Source organism: Bactrocera latifrons, unplaced genomic scaffold, assembly GCF_001853355.1.
Source record: "Bactrocera latifrons isolate USDA-ARS-PBARC rearing strain unplaced genomic scaffold, ASM185335v1 scaffold_65, whole genome shotgun sequence".
In the NCBI taxonomy this organism is placed as follows: Eukaryota; Metazoa; Arthropoda; class Insecta; order Diptera; family Tephritidae; genus Bactrocera; species Bactrocera latifrons.
Window position 1 is genome coordinate 338,830 of NW_017537323.1, and position 15,421 is coordinate 354,250.

At 38.0% G+C, this 15,421-nt stretch overlaps 1 protein-coding gene across 8 annotated transcripts in view; it reads right to left on the minus strand.

Annotated features, from left to right (window-relative positions):
• LOC108975456 overlaps nucleotides 1-15,421 on the minus strand; it is a 57,323-nt gene that overhangs the window by 40,830 nt on the left and 1,072 nt on the right. The window contains exon 1 of one of the 8 annotated variants that reach the window (XM_018943949.1): nucleotides 10,833-11,376. The exons of the other annotated variants lie outside the window; for them this stretch is intronic. The gene's annotated coding sequence lies outside the window, so the exon portion shown is untranslated. Of the gene's footprint in view, nucleotides 1-10,832; nucleotides 11,377-15,421 lie in introns of those variants that run through there. 8 annotated transcript variants of the gene reach the window in all.

A 15,421-nucleotide genomic window follows, 5' to 3' on the forward strand; every position in this document is an offset into this window, starting at 1 on the left:
CAAAAAAGTTAGTAGGGGGCGGGGCCACGCCCACTTTTCCGGAAAAATTACGTCCAAACATGCCCCTCCCTAATGCGTTCCTTTGTGCCAGATTTCATTTTAATATCTTTATTTATGGCTTAGTTATGACACTTCATAGGTTTTCGGTTTCCGCCATTTTGTAGGCGTGGCAGTGGGCCGATTTTGCCCATCTTCGAACTTAACCTCTTATGGAGCCAAGAAATACGTGTACTAAGTTTCATCATGATATCTCAATTTTTACTCAAGTTACAGCTTGCACGGACGGACGGACAGACGGACGGACGGACACACAGACATCCGGATTTCAACTCTACTCATCACCCTGATCACTTTGGTATACATAACCCTATATCTGATTCTTTCAGTTTTAGGACTTACAAACAACCGTTATGTGAACAAAACTATAATACTCTCTTTAGCAACTTTGACGCGAGAGTAAAAAAATAAGAGACAGAAATGAAGAAAAAAATTAGCTGCCAGCAACAATCATATCAGCGGGCGCAGCTAAATGCTTCCTGAAACGCATCTCCTGCTCAGCTGTAGTTGGCGACGACGCTTGTTACTGGCATTAATTCTATTTTGTATCGTTTTTACTCCCGCTGTTCCAACGAGGGCAGTTTGAGAAGTCCCCAAGTAGCTTAAAGCACTTTACATAACCCTTATCAACTTCATTCCGTAAAACCTACTTCCTTTTATTGGCGTAGACACCGCTTACGCGGTTATGTACGAGTTTACAACAGCACACCAGTCGTTCTTTCTTTTTGTAATTTGGTGCCAATTGGAGATTCCAAGGTCTTTTCAACGGAGTGGAGGTTTTCCTCTTCATCTACTTCCCCCGGCAAGTACTGCGTGGAATACTGTCAGAGCTGGAGTGTTTTCATTCATTTGGACGACTTGATCTCATTCACTATCATTCCTATTTGCTTCGCTTCCTTATTCAGTCTGGAGAAAGCAGAACTAACGGCGCGTATGTTGAGTTCAATGACATCAACTTCGTTTGATATTTGGAGGATGAAGTCATGTGTAGAAGCTCACGAAAGTGAGGAAAGTTCTCTGAGGGCCGCACACGTGAGAGTGGCTCAAGAAGTTCACGACATTCGGTCTTAGACCAAGTATCCTCTGGGTAGTCAAAGACCATTTGTTGGAATGCGAGCTAAAGTGAGAAAATTACAAGGTTTTGCGCTGGGTTTGGGATCGGACACGTAAATAATGCCCCAAATGAATGCAGCAGCCTCGGATTCCGCAAGAACAAGTTCTTTAAATTCCGGTTCTTATTTCCACTATTTTCTCAGTCATTTCCTCGAGCCAAACTGATTTTCCGACATGCCATCTTACTAACCATAAGTCCTCCACACAGAAAGAGTCGTCTATCTTCTGTACAGCTACTTCCAGCGGTTAACTATCTAAAAACTCTTACTTAATATCACTCGGTATTGCATGTCTTTAGAGACGTGATATGGGGTACCTTGAATCCACGACCTTCCTTTGCTATTCACAATGAATGACTTCAAAAAACATTTTGTTATGTATGGGCTGCAGTATTCCGCCACATGGGTATGCAATATTTGTTAAGCTTCTGAATATCATAAGCTAGTGTGGCAAATACAAGCAGATATCTGATTCTTTATCCTTTTTACACCTTTTTACGATTTTCTCGTAATCTTGGGACTGTCTTAATAGTCACAACATCAAAATCGGCATAAAAAATATGAAAAATGAAGTGGCACTATAATGCCTATACGGCCGCCGTCTCGGGTAAATTAAATCGCTTCACGCTGAGGGTATTAGGCTAGAAAGTGTTAAAGAAATTGCGGCAAAAAAGATTTCAAGATATAGTTCGTGGCGGGATCAAACGAATCAACAGAGAAGTATCCACAAGATTTAGGTGGACGTGGGTCACACCTTAACGTAAGAAAATATGGAGCACTTTAGTGTCAAGCTTGGCTCAAGCAATACCTGAAAAGCAGTTAAAATGTGTACAGTTAATGAAATACGGAAATATTCTCAAAAAGAGTGCCACTAAAAAAATATATGACCTTTCCAACAGCCCTAGTATGTCGGAATACATTACATTCGCGTTGCCTGCAACAGGGCCTTGCCAGCATCAATTCAACTGCACAAATCAACTAACGTCAATTGAATTATTCTGCATTTTCTTTGAAATCAACAATTGATTACTAACATACATACATATGCACACATACATACAGACAAATAATATCTTGACACAAAAATATAAGTATGTTAGTACGTATTGGAGTAGAAAATTATTTATATGCATGCACTCCAATTTTTACTATCTTAAACATAGGAATATTGGATCCCTACGCCTATCAGCACATATCMATGTATGTATGTATATATATAGCTGTATGTATGTATGTATAGTGATAGGGAATAAGTGCCCACTTCATTGTATTTACTTAAAGTATAAATTAGATTAAATTATTTGCGTTCTACATTCGAGTATCATAACTCTCTGTTTGCGTATAAGTAAAAAATAACTACATATGTATGTATATGGTTAATAAGTATATGGATGTGTGTATTTGCTGTAAATGGGGTAAATTGAAAATGAAACTGTCTTAAGTGTTTTAAATTTTATGGAAAAAATTGACAAAAACACTTCTGGTGTTGCGACACATTCGAAGCAATTTGTTGCTACGTGTGTACTGAGATGTATGTACATACATACATACCTACATGTAACATTTGAGGAAGGGTAAAGGAACAAGAAAGCTAGAATTTAAGTCAGAGTTGTTATACACAAACATATGTAATCACTATTTTATAACTTTTCTTTACCGTTAATCAGATAAGCATACGTTTAGGCGCGGCTCATTAAGCCTTCAAAATTTCATTCATGTAGATAGTCGAAATGTGAACTTCTCTGACGGTTTATGGAGTTGGCGCATAGTTAAGGCAGCCGATGAAAATTTTGAGTAAAGTTTTTTATATATAAAAGTGTTCTCACTCAAGAACCTAATAATTGGATCACCGTAAACATCGTGAATTTGCCGATTTTACCTTGGTACAACTTCAAAACGAAAATTATTTGTTTTTTTAAATCATCTTCTCCGATGAGCTTCACTTACATCTGGTTGGTGCGGTAAATAAACAAAACTGCCGATTCTGGTGAAAATCCATAAATTATTCATGGACAGCCATTACATTCACTCAGTTTGGTGTGGTTGATGGTTCGGTGGAATCATCGTTCAGAACTTCTTTCTAAATAAAGCTAATGACACCGTTACTATCAATGAAGAGCGGTGTAGATAGATGAAAACCTAAATTTTATGGCCGCGATTGGAATATTGAATGGTGCAAGCCGAAAATTCAGCGTTCGTTAGAGCAGAGGAACGCCATTGAATTCTGTGTGAAATTCGGTACAACTGCGACAGAGACGTTTGATGTGATCATCCAGATCTTGCTTTAGCAAGATGTGGTGTGTTTCGGTGGCATCAGGCTTTTTTGGAGGGCGGGGAAGAGATCGCTGATGAAGACCTGAAGAATGAGTAATAGCAGGAACAGTCAAAAACGCTACTGCCTTCCTCCCTTTTCCTTCCTCATCGGCAAAATGTGTGCCCAGTGAAAAATGTGGCAAAAACGCAGAAATCAGCCATCTTTGTTTGTTTTCATTTGCACAATGTTGCCATTGCTCAATACGCATATATAGTTTTGTACACATCTATGTTTTCATATACAATTTTTTATAATATAAAATATCAAAACTGAAAACAAACTATTAAAAATAGTTTATATATTTATAAATAATAGCATTCGACTCCAATTTTGAGTTTTTTTAAGAAAATTTCAAACATATTGAACAGATTGAATTATAAAAGTTGATAATTACTACAGTATATAGATATKGGCAACCCTGTGTTGTGAGAGAGCAATCAGCTGACACGTTTCCACGGCAAAAACCAAAATGCTGTAGATTCTCACGTCATCCGACGTCAAAGAGAGAAGGGAGTAGCGTTTTTCACTGGGCACTTACATTGCGCGCCCTTAAGATAGGTCAAATCTGCGTTTTTGACTGTTTCTGCTATACGTTTTCCACTGTTTCTGCTATAAATCCAAAGTGAAAACAATGCTCATTGCCTTTTTTGACATCATCCACCAGGAATTTTTTCTTCCTGAACAAACCGTCAACGCCAAGTTATACGTGGAAGACCTCAAGAGACGCAAACGAAGGGTCAATTGGATCTGGCAAGACATTGCAGCCGATTGGAAGTTGCACCACCACAACACCCCGGCTCACATCGCCTTTCTTGTGAACAGCTACCCAACTAACGCCGGCATCCCAACGCATCCGCAGCCGCCCTACAGCCCAGATGTGGCCCCTTGACTTTTGTTGTTTCCGTGCATGAAAAGACCGACGAAAGGCAAGCATTTTGAGAGGACAGAGGGTATCCGAGCAGTTTGAAAGTGGTTAAGGAATTGTAACGAATCTTTTAATCAATTTTTATAAATCGATTCACTCCTATTACTTTCCGGACACACCTTGTATATGCCAAACTATGTATATATATATTATATTTATTATACTTATAGTTATAGAGGCTTCTACGGGGAAATTGCGTAAATGTAATACAGCGTAGAGTGAGTGCGTATCCAGGCACTCTAACCACTTAGCCTCAGTCCATTTGTAAAATAAAATACAAAATAAAAAAATACCGGAACCATGAAGGTTATAGTTGGGTCAACGGTTGCTACAGTAATGACAAACACGTGCGATATGTATGTATATGGAGATGATCTCTGGATGGTTGTAAATAGGCAAAAGGTAAAAAATGTGGAAATCAAGCAAATTACAGAGAAAACGACATAAAATGAAATAAGAAAAGTAGGCAAATAAACAGCAACAACAATCACAATAAGCACAACTAAAATATCACTAAAAATTAAACAAATAGAAACAAACACAAAAACCAAAATTAAACAACAACAAATTAAAGTCAAAAGTTCAACAGCCTCAAAACACTGCAACAGTAATAATAATAATAACAACAACGACACTAAAGTGTCAAACAATGCACTTAAAGCTTATTTTAAACAGATACGTAAATTACGCGTCAGACAATTATTGCCCAACACAAAAGCAACAACATAATTAGACCAAATATGGAAATAGAACACGCATAAATTTCCAGCAAGAAATTATAGAATGTCAACCAAAAATGGTGTAAGAATGCAAAACATAAACAAACATAGGACAGGATGCGAGAGCTTGGAGCAGACCAGAAGAAGCTAGCGCTGGACAAGTGACGCCGCAATGTATGTACACAGTTACAAATTTATATATACATATGTATGTATGTGTATGCGCGTGTGCATGTTTTACATAAAAATTCGGGTTTCACTACGATAATGGTAATGAAATGCATAAATGCAACGCACAAAATGTCAACGCGACACGCCTAGTCAAAGCCAAATTCGTAGCAGATTGACGCTATATGGACAGCAACTGACAAGCGAACATAATAATAATAACAGTAACAACAATAATAATATACAATATCGTAATAATAACAACGACGCCAGGAACCGAGTGTGCCGGCAGCAAATCATAAGCACAGGTAAGGCAAAGTAAGGTAAGGCGAGGCAACAAGTCGATAAAAGGTAAGGTTTGCCGACTGAAGTGGCGTTCGGCCGTTGCGGGATCTACGAATGTGTGGCACACGGTATCGAAAAGTGGTATAATTTACAGCAAAACAAACGACGAAGACTGAAGAAACAAAACGCGAGAATGAAACAAAAAAGAAAATGAGCGAAAAAAAAAAGAACAAAATGTACAAGACCAAAATGAACAGCGCCAAACCAGTTTAGTTGCTGCTGTACACACCACACTTTTTTTTTTTTTATCACCAATTTTCCTTTGGTTGATCGTCTGCGCATATGGCATTTGGCGGATCTCCAACAGCGCGTTGTTTACCGATCACAGCATTGAGCTCAAAGCGCTAAAGCAGTTACATATCACAAACATTTGACTCGCCTGTGTGCCAACAAAGGCGACGCTGCTGGGGCTAACTATGCACGAACGCTTTTTTTTTTTGTTTTGCTGACGGACTCGGTGGACGAACTTGCCTTTTCGAATGTTGTACCGCTCTGCTCCGCTTTTATTATTATTGTCATTGTTGTTGTATTTATTATGGCCAAACAGGCCAACAGTTTCCTGTGTACTCGTACATTGGCCATTGGCCCAACTGACTGACGCTGGATGTGTTTCGAGTGTCAGCCAACTGTCATGATCAAAAGACCGAATCTTTGTCAGCTTGCCCAACGGCTGTAGGAGTCGAGCAAGACGCGCAAGCGCAAGGCATACACTAAGCTACACACACACACAAGCAGACGGCATACCGGGTTTGAGTACCGAAGATGGGCACGCCAAGCCAGTGGACTTTGTGGGCATAAGCTGTTTTATGGCCAGCGTTCGGTTTGAGTTTACTTGTAATGTCGTTGTGACTGAAATGGTCTGGGCAACTGCAAGTCGTAATTTCGTGGAAACAATGCGCGTGCAAACAAGCGGGCGGTTGGATTTTTTTGGACCCGTAACTTTTTTTCATTCTAAGTGTAAATATGCGAGAGTGCCCGCTGCAGCAAGCAGATGGTGTGAACGAGTTAATGGATAAGCATTGATGCAGAAAGTATATGTATATATACCGATTGACCAGTATGACCAGATGATCCTCTATCGGTGGCAAATAAACACATATTTGTAAGGAAAATGTGAAGAACAAGCATTGTCGGGCGTTTATGGTAGAGGTAACTGTGTGGTTTAAATAAGCGATTAAGGCATATTTCTATGCCGATCAGGAAGTCTTAATGTATGCGCTGTGTTACGGCTCGTGGGAAACGAATAGATGGTAGTTTGGCCAACGGGTTACTTCGCTCCAAAATAGAGGAGAGGAGTTCATTATTATCTATAACTGGGAGCATACGGGCTTCGCTTTTGTAGGGGTTTAATATGAGACATCCTGCCGTAGTCTAGAGTTCAGTGTTCTGACAAGTCTGCAGCTTCATCGTCTACGTTTCACTGCATCCAGGCGACCATATTGGTGCGGCGTAGTTAAGGACCGTCCGGCCGATTGCCTTGTAAATTGCCAACAACGTTTCTTTGTCCTTTCCCATGTGCTGCTGGCTAGCGATAATCACGTTCGTATGAGGAGTGAAGGATTATTATAGGATTATTGGCAGTCAGAATCTTTACGACATGAATGCAATATTAAGGTCAAGTTTGAACACCTTCGTCTAGTTAGTGAATATGGATGCTGTGGATTTAGTGCGAAGAGTGTTAGATTTCGTGCAGCGAGAAAGGTCGGAGAGATAGCCATTTACCACCGATTCCATAGACCGACGTCAATATAGTGCAATCATCAGCGTACGAGGTGACGCTGGGTGACGAGGGAACTTCCTTTTATGGTTGTGGGAGTTTCGAGATGTAGAAGCTAAACAATAGCAAGGAGAGAATAAAACCTTGCGGACCCCCTTGCTTAATTCTTCTCAGTTTTGAGTTTTTCCCTCTAAATAGTACGAATGATTTACGACCGCTCAGGCAGTTCATGGTCCACCTTTTCATTCCTGGAGCTAGCGTAGTTTTTTCGCTAACAGTAGCGTTGTGTGACTGACTGTGTCAAACGCTTTTGACAAGTCCAACGCTACCAGGATCGTTCTCTCGCAGGGTAGTTTCAGGTTAAGCCCACGAACTATCTGGACGTTTATGAAGTTAAATGTTGTGGAGGTATTGTGCACTTTTTGGAAGCCATGCTGGTGGTTTACTAGGTTCAGGTGGTGTGTAGCAAGGCCTCAAGTGTCTTCACTACTAGGGAGAGGAGAGTTATCAGGCTCCCCTTTGTTGGCGGGTTTCCCAGGTTTCAGTAGTGGGAACACTATTCCGATTTTCCAAACATCGGGTATTTGAAGAGTGGTCAGCGGCAGGTTGAAACCAAGCCTAGTTTAATTTTATTTTTTCGAAGTGGCATCACTTGTTATCAAAATAAGCCTTTTTTATGGCTGCCAAGAATACATCATTTAGCCATACATTTTCGGATTTTGTTTCCTGAGCTCCTCACTTTTATCCACAGAAAATTTTACTTTTAAGATAACTGTGAAGTGTTGGGAGTTCGCACCACAAAAAATGGGCGTGTTAGCATATAAAAATATACAAATTTATATTATATGCAAATATTAAGCCATCAAACTAAATTAAGGCAGCTTTTTTGGCCGCAGCGGCAATAATATCCCGGAATGGGTGTAAGCATTTGAGAAACACGCCCCGCTTAAATTTTGAATTTCGATTTAAGTTTTTTATATGCTTGATATTTATATTCATGAGCGCGGCTGAGAAGTAACTGACCGCTGTCTGATGATAGGGAGTTATGCGCAGGCAGACTTTTGCAAATAAGTAAAGTATATAAAATACCTTGAGCTAAGACATGAAACAACAACAAAATGCTTCGGCAAGTAACATTAACAGTAGCTGTCAGGCACGCACATCAACTTGGCAGCAGCAGAGGCAACAAAAGATTTGCGGAAGACGCCCGTTTAAGTACCAACTGTCTAACAAGATGAAAGTTAGAAGGAAAATAATAATAATAATAATAATAATAATGAAACAAAAACAAAGGAAAACAAAAAAGAAATTGAAAAAAAAAATCAGCAATGAGCTATAGAGAATATTGGTAGGTAGGCGTTGTTTGTTTGAGTTCAGTAAGCGCGTCTGTGGTGTTTATCGGTTAGTGTACGCTCCTGTCTTCCAGAATATGCGTGTCGCACTGCGTCACATCGCTTTTGTTTCCAGTCAAATACAAGCTCCTATAAACCACACATTTAATTGCACATATATGAGACCATAAGCTGCAGGAGTCACGCTGCAAGTACACAAACTTCACGCGCAGAATGCGTGTCGCCGATGAAGTGCAACGTCTTCAGCACACTCATACACACTTGCAGCAGTACATGCAGCCAAGCCATTGCCTCTTCTGGCAGCTTCATGTTGGGCTGCTCCACATTGTCAACAAAAAAACGACAACTAGGCTTGGTTCCACAGCAGCCACATCCTTCACACAATGGCACACTGTAAGCCACGCAGTGCCACTAACTCCATTCGGTTGCAACTACTTTCCACTATAAACTCATATATATTCACAATATGGACACTTACGTATATATATAAATACGTAGCTAAATTGCATACGTACACGCTACTTGTGCCCCACCGTTGCGGCCCCATCATCATTTTGTAAGGCATTTGGTACATATGTATTACTTATTTCTGTGGTTTCAGTTGGAGTCAGCGGTCTGTCTGTTTTGCTACATACAGTTTTCTTTAATATTGTACTCTATGTACTTATACAGGGTTATATAATTCGAGTTTCAAAGTAGCAGGGCTGTGATTTGACAGCTGTCAAAACAATTGCATTTTTAGGTTATAATCATTTAAAATAAAAATATGTAATGCACGTTAGAAGATCAAAAGAGCCTTTGTAATATTTAGAGCATATTGACCTTCGAAAACCTAAGTGGTCCACTGACGCCCGTATGCTCTCAGTTAATGAACTCCTCTTCAAGTAGTTCCTGCTAGGTGGCTTTCGCCGAAACCATCCTTGCAGTCAGCTGCTTGGAGCGGAACCGCCTCCTAGGAACATAAAGAGGGCATTCCTCAACTATATCGACGTAGTATTTTACACTACTTCACTAACCAGACTTCGGACACAATCGACTTCCGCCAAGAACTGACCGCCATTTATAGTGGAACCATTAACACCTTCACCGAATCCCTCTCAGTGAGTGGCGTACGTAGAGTCAAAGTACCACCTATTGCAGATGAAGATCTCGAGTTGCCGCAAGAAACGAGAGTGACGCTTGCGCTGCTTCGTTCTGGATACCGTCCGACTTTGGTCCGACCCCGTCGAAACAGCACGTTTCCGTTACTGTAAATCTCTTACGAGATGTTAAGTCTTAAGACTTTTTGCACCATACGGATACAGTCTTCTGACCATTAAAAATCTTACAAATTGAATATTCCAAATGTTTAGAATGCATAAACAAGTAATTTTTGAGATGAAATTCCTTGGGAGAATCTAGAGCAAGTTTCGAGAAGACAAAGTTTAGCCATAAACTCAATTAAAATATTGTAATAACCTATATACCATATATATTTTGATTAGGTTTATATTTTTTGAACGTCCAATAACCTAGGATTTGCATTCTCTCACTCAATTTAAGTAAGTTGACACGATTTAAAGCCGAAACGTATGAGATCACCCGATTATAAACACCCAAAGTATGATATGCTTCAATAGTTCCAAAAGAACATAAAAATTTATTACATAGTACGGCTATAAGATACCTGATCCTTGCGCGTTCAGTTCACATTTCACAATAATAAAAATTTTAAACAACCATGGAAATATGTAATATAAGAAATTTCGAAAAAAAAACTTAATATATTAATATTTTTAATGAAACTATAAAAATAAATGACACACATAGTTTACAAATTTCATTAAAATTATAATTTCAAACACCAAATGTAGAACTCTCTATATTCTGCTGCAACACCACTCGCTCCTGCCAGAGCCCTTCGTTTGTGGCAGGAAAAAATACGAGCGTAGTAGCAGCACGATTTAGATATGTATGCCGCCGAAGCACTTTTGCGTATAGTTACGCCAATTACGCATACCGATACAACACTGCCAAACATACATAATACATACAGCAAATACATATATATATATATTATATATGGGTAATGTGCCCCGAAATAAGTTTGTGGTAAATGATATACAAAATTTGTGAAAAATTACCATTTTCACTGTTGAGTTTTTGATGCCGATTTCACTGAGTATGTGGAAAGGTACTTTTTGTTGTTATTATACTCGTATTATGGGTCCACACATAAAAATGTAATTTCAAAGGTACATGTACTATGTGCTGCACTTAACTTTCACAAACTACAATTTTGTACTGAAAAATATTCCACTGCTTTGCTTATTCATTATTTTTTGCGCTATCATTTATATTTCTTACACTTCTTTGCAAGCAGAATTTGATATATGAAATTTGATTTGCATTGATTTTTCAACGAAACTTTTTTTGCGTACTGCAGATACGCAACATTAAAGCTGGATATGTGTAGGTTGTTGTTGTTTTTTTTAACACTTTATTTGATTTAACGAGAATTTCACCGTTACACGTTTTAATAGCTTACACATCTTTCCCTCACATCACTTCACTTCAGTGAATGGTATCACTCTCCATGTATACTGTACGTGTGTGTATGTGTAAGCATTTTGGGTATTTTCGCTAAAAAAAATTTCTGCTACACAAACCGCAACTTGTACCGAATTGTGCGAGTGCACTCCGTCGAACTGAAACTGACTTCAGTCGTTCGTTCGGCGTGGAGTAGGCATCCCAGCTTGAAGTGGATATTCGCAAGGAAAAGCAAAAAGATGAAACAACAACAAAAAGAGTCCAGCAGCTGACAAATGCACTCAGCAGTGAAAATTATTTTTGTTTTATGTTTTTGCAACACACACACACACAGCCATCATTTGTACGAGGAGTTGGCGCTGTTGGAGCCTAAATATTGAGAAATGAGAGCGAAAGCTGAAACTAGAGAGCCCGTAGTGAGTTCGCGCATACGCTAGCACACAACAACTTCGCAAATACTCTCCGCCAACAACGCTAGGTAGTTATGGGCAGGAGCAGGCCAACAGCTCAGAAGTTCGTTGGCGGCCGCCTACTGTGCAAGCTTAGGCGGTAATTGTGTGTATCTACCTACTACGTGAAGATGTATGTGTTTATCTATGTATATGCAGTCGTAGGTATCAAAGGTTTTGCGAGTAACCGGCATCGTGGACCAATTATGGCGGTATGTGAGTGTGTGTGCTGTTGCTGCCGCCTAGCCATTCAAGATTTTGAACGACAGTAGTTAATGTGTGAATAAAATATATGGAATGATATAAAGCTGGTAAAGCGTTCAAAGGATTTATGTCTCGGTCTAATATACCGCTATTATCCTGAAATATGGAGGTCCGCGAAGGTGATCCTTATACCCAAGGTAGGAAGGTAGGACTATTCACTGGCAAAATCCTTCGGGCCAATTAGTCTAACTTCCTTTTTACTAAAAAGTATGGAAAAGCTCGTGGATTAGGAAATAAAAACGAAGGCACTGAAAATTGCACCCCGGAGGGAGATAGAGAGTTCGCTGAAAGGAGGGGAAGTGACGCGATACGCCTTCTTAGGCATGGAAGGTGCTTTCGACAACACGTCTCACAAGAGCGTAGCCTAGGCAGGAGAAAAGGAATGTGCCAGCGCCTTTGCGCAGATGGATAGAGGCCGTACTACGCACCAGAATACGACGGTAGGAGAACAAGGACAACGGGACCCCTGGTCAAGGTTACGCGGATAGCATTGTCATTAAAGCTTGAGGAGAGAGAAATTCGAGGACACACTTTGTCACTTAATACAAAGAGGTTTATACCTGGCTAAAGGGTGGTGTAAAGGGGCTGAAACTTTTTTCCCCTTTGGTCCGATACCGTCGAAACAGCACGTTTTTTGGACCACCCGTTAGATGGTGATCGACGACAACCTAGATAATCTTATTTATCATATAGGGAATCCTGGGGCTGCAAGCCAAGGATCGTTAGGTGGTTGTATAATACAATATGGTCACAAAGGTATAGCCGGTAAGAAACTGGCTGATGAGATCGCCCGCTTCGCATTATGGTAGGACCTAAACCCGTCACTGTGGTGGGTCCCCATACAATAAAAGAGTTGCTCCGCAAGCAAGACGGAATAGGCAGAGGGAGGCTTTGGCACCAACTACAAGGCATAAGGTATGCCAAGTTGCTAATGGTGGGATACGAATATAATCTCAGCAGATTTAAATATGCGATCAGCCTCCCCAGGGTCGCATTCTACACTGTCGCCTGCAAGCTGAAGAAGCACTTACATAACATGGGCTTAGCGTCTTGCAAAAATTGCTCTTAGATACATCTTTCCAAATAGGGATCACAACGCTTCGCTAGCACAGCAGCATATTGGACTTTATCAAAATTATATATAAACACATATATGTACGTTTTTAAATTTTATTATTATCTATGTATTTATGATATTTATAATGTCTTTTTATAAATTGAAGTTTTTAATTAAAATCTTTTTGCATTTTGCCCCACTGTGCCGCAAACTACTCGTTAGTGGCAACATAAAAAAAAAACTGACGAGGACAACAAGTTTCTTGTTCCACGAAAAGCTACATACATACATACATATCTATGTATATCAATTCAAATAAAACCTGAATCCATTCTCTAGTATTGACCACGACAATGGTGGCAACTCGTTTTCTCGACTCATACACTCATTCCGCGCATATTCGATCCGTTTAAGGGAACATATAGGGAGGAATACAGAGAAGGAACCGTGCAAGAGTAATTTTAATTTATAAGAGAGAACTATAATGGATGACAGGAGCCAACTATGGCTGTATTAATCAAAAAATTTTAATACAGTCGAAAAAAATTTTGGAGGAAATAAAAATAATTATTGAAAAATTAAGGTAGACATCAAATTTGGAAATAAGGAAAACTCGAAACAAACAAAGAGACAAACAGATGAAGGCTTCTGTCCTCGATTTTATTAAAAAATTTTACAAGTCTAAAAGCAATATATCACAGGAAGATGATAAATTATGCAGAATTACATTGAAAATCATTAATGTTGATGCTAATGCATTAGGTGTTTTCGTAAACATACGCTTTAATTTCTATTTCACAAGCGACGCTAAAGAAAATAAAACTTTAATGAGTTGCTATATCTTCTGGAGCACTCTATATCATACCTTCATGCCATTACAATGTCTAGCCAACTTTACAGAGTACATTATAGCTATTATAAGATATTTTAAGGTACTTCACATTCGGCTTATGTCATAATTATGCTGATTTGAACTATTAAGGGTTACTTTGTTTAGTAGTCATTAAAGGTTTGCTGCTAGCCTTTTCACACTTCAATACATTAAAACCGCCAAAATATAATTTTTGATGTTATTTTAGTCAGCAGCGCGTGTGCCTATTCACATTGGGTAGGAAGATAAGCATTGGCGACCGGTAACCCTGTTAACGACAAACACATGTACTTAATATTAGACAATACAGCGTAAGACGGTCTAATGTAGGTGAGAATCATGAAGGCGCCACTCAACAGAAAGGACGACTAATTGGCCAAAATCAGATTGCACAAAGAGAGCGTATGGATGAAAGAGAGAACAAGAGCAGAATCGCGAAAAGATAAATTTATGAATATGGTTGCCATTAGAGTTGAACATTGGGCACTCAAAATAAATTACAGTATTAATTTTTTATTTTTTGGTAACACCAAAAATGTTTATTAAAAAAAATATTTATATACTGAGCAAAAAAAATATGATTGAACGAACAAAAAATTTCAAGCCCAAACTTTTAAGGAAAACGAAAAAAAGTGTATAATGCATATTTTTTGACTTTGTAACTTATTTTTGATTATATTATATTTCGAAAAGAAAACTTATTTTTTATAAAATAACAACTCGAAAATATAAATTAAAAATAATTTGTATTTATTGAACAAAAGCAAAAACTAACAAAAAAAAAAATTAAGCTTTTGAGAAAAAAAAAATATGTATATATATCTGTCTCTTATACACATCTAGATGTGTATAAGAGACAGCATAGATGTGTATCTTTATATGTATATATACATATATTTTGAAAAGGTAAGCTTATTTTTTTAATAACATATTAGCATTTAATATTTCTTTTGTCTTATTTGTACTTAATTGCTTTTAAGTATAATTTTTCAGTTAGAAACATTTAAATCTTTCTAGTTTTATCCGTTTGCATTCCAGCAATGAATTTGAATAATAAATTTTATTTGTTACTTCAATTTAAAGAAAAATAAATATTTTCTCAATTATTATTTCAAAACATTTTAAATGCATTGAAATTTAATTTTTAATCTCAAAAATCGAACTAAATTTTAAAATATAAGTTTTAGCCCAAATTTTTTTATTATGAATTTCGCAACTCCGATTGTCATTAAAAAACATTTGGCTGGGATGTTTATCTGGATCTTTATACTTGTTCTTACTTCTTTATATTTAGCTTTTAAAACGTAATTACAAAATTTAGAAGCATATTTTTGAAATTGTACCACAGAGTAAAATTAGTGATTTCAATTTGAAAGAAAGACTATTTTTAATCTTACTTAATGTTTTACAAAACAATATAAAGAAAATAAAATCAAATAATTAAATATTAACAGCTAATTAATATACAAATATGTATGTACACTTCGAAATAAATAATAATATTAATCTCTACAATATAATTCATATAAAATGTGTACAAAC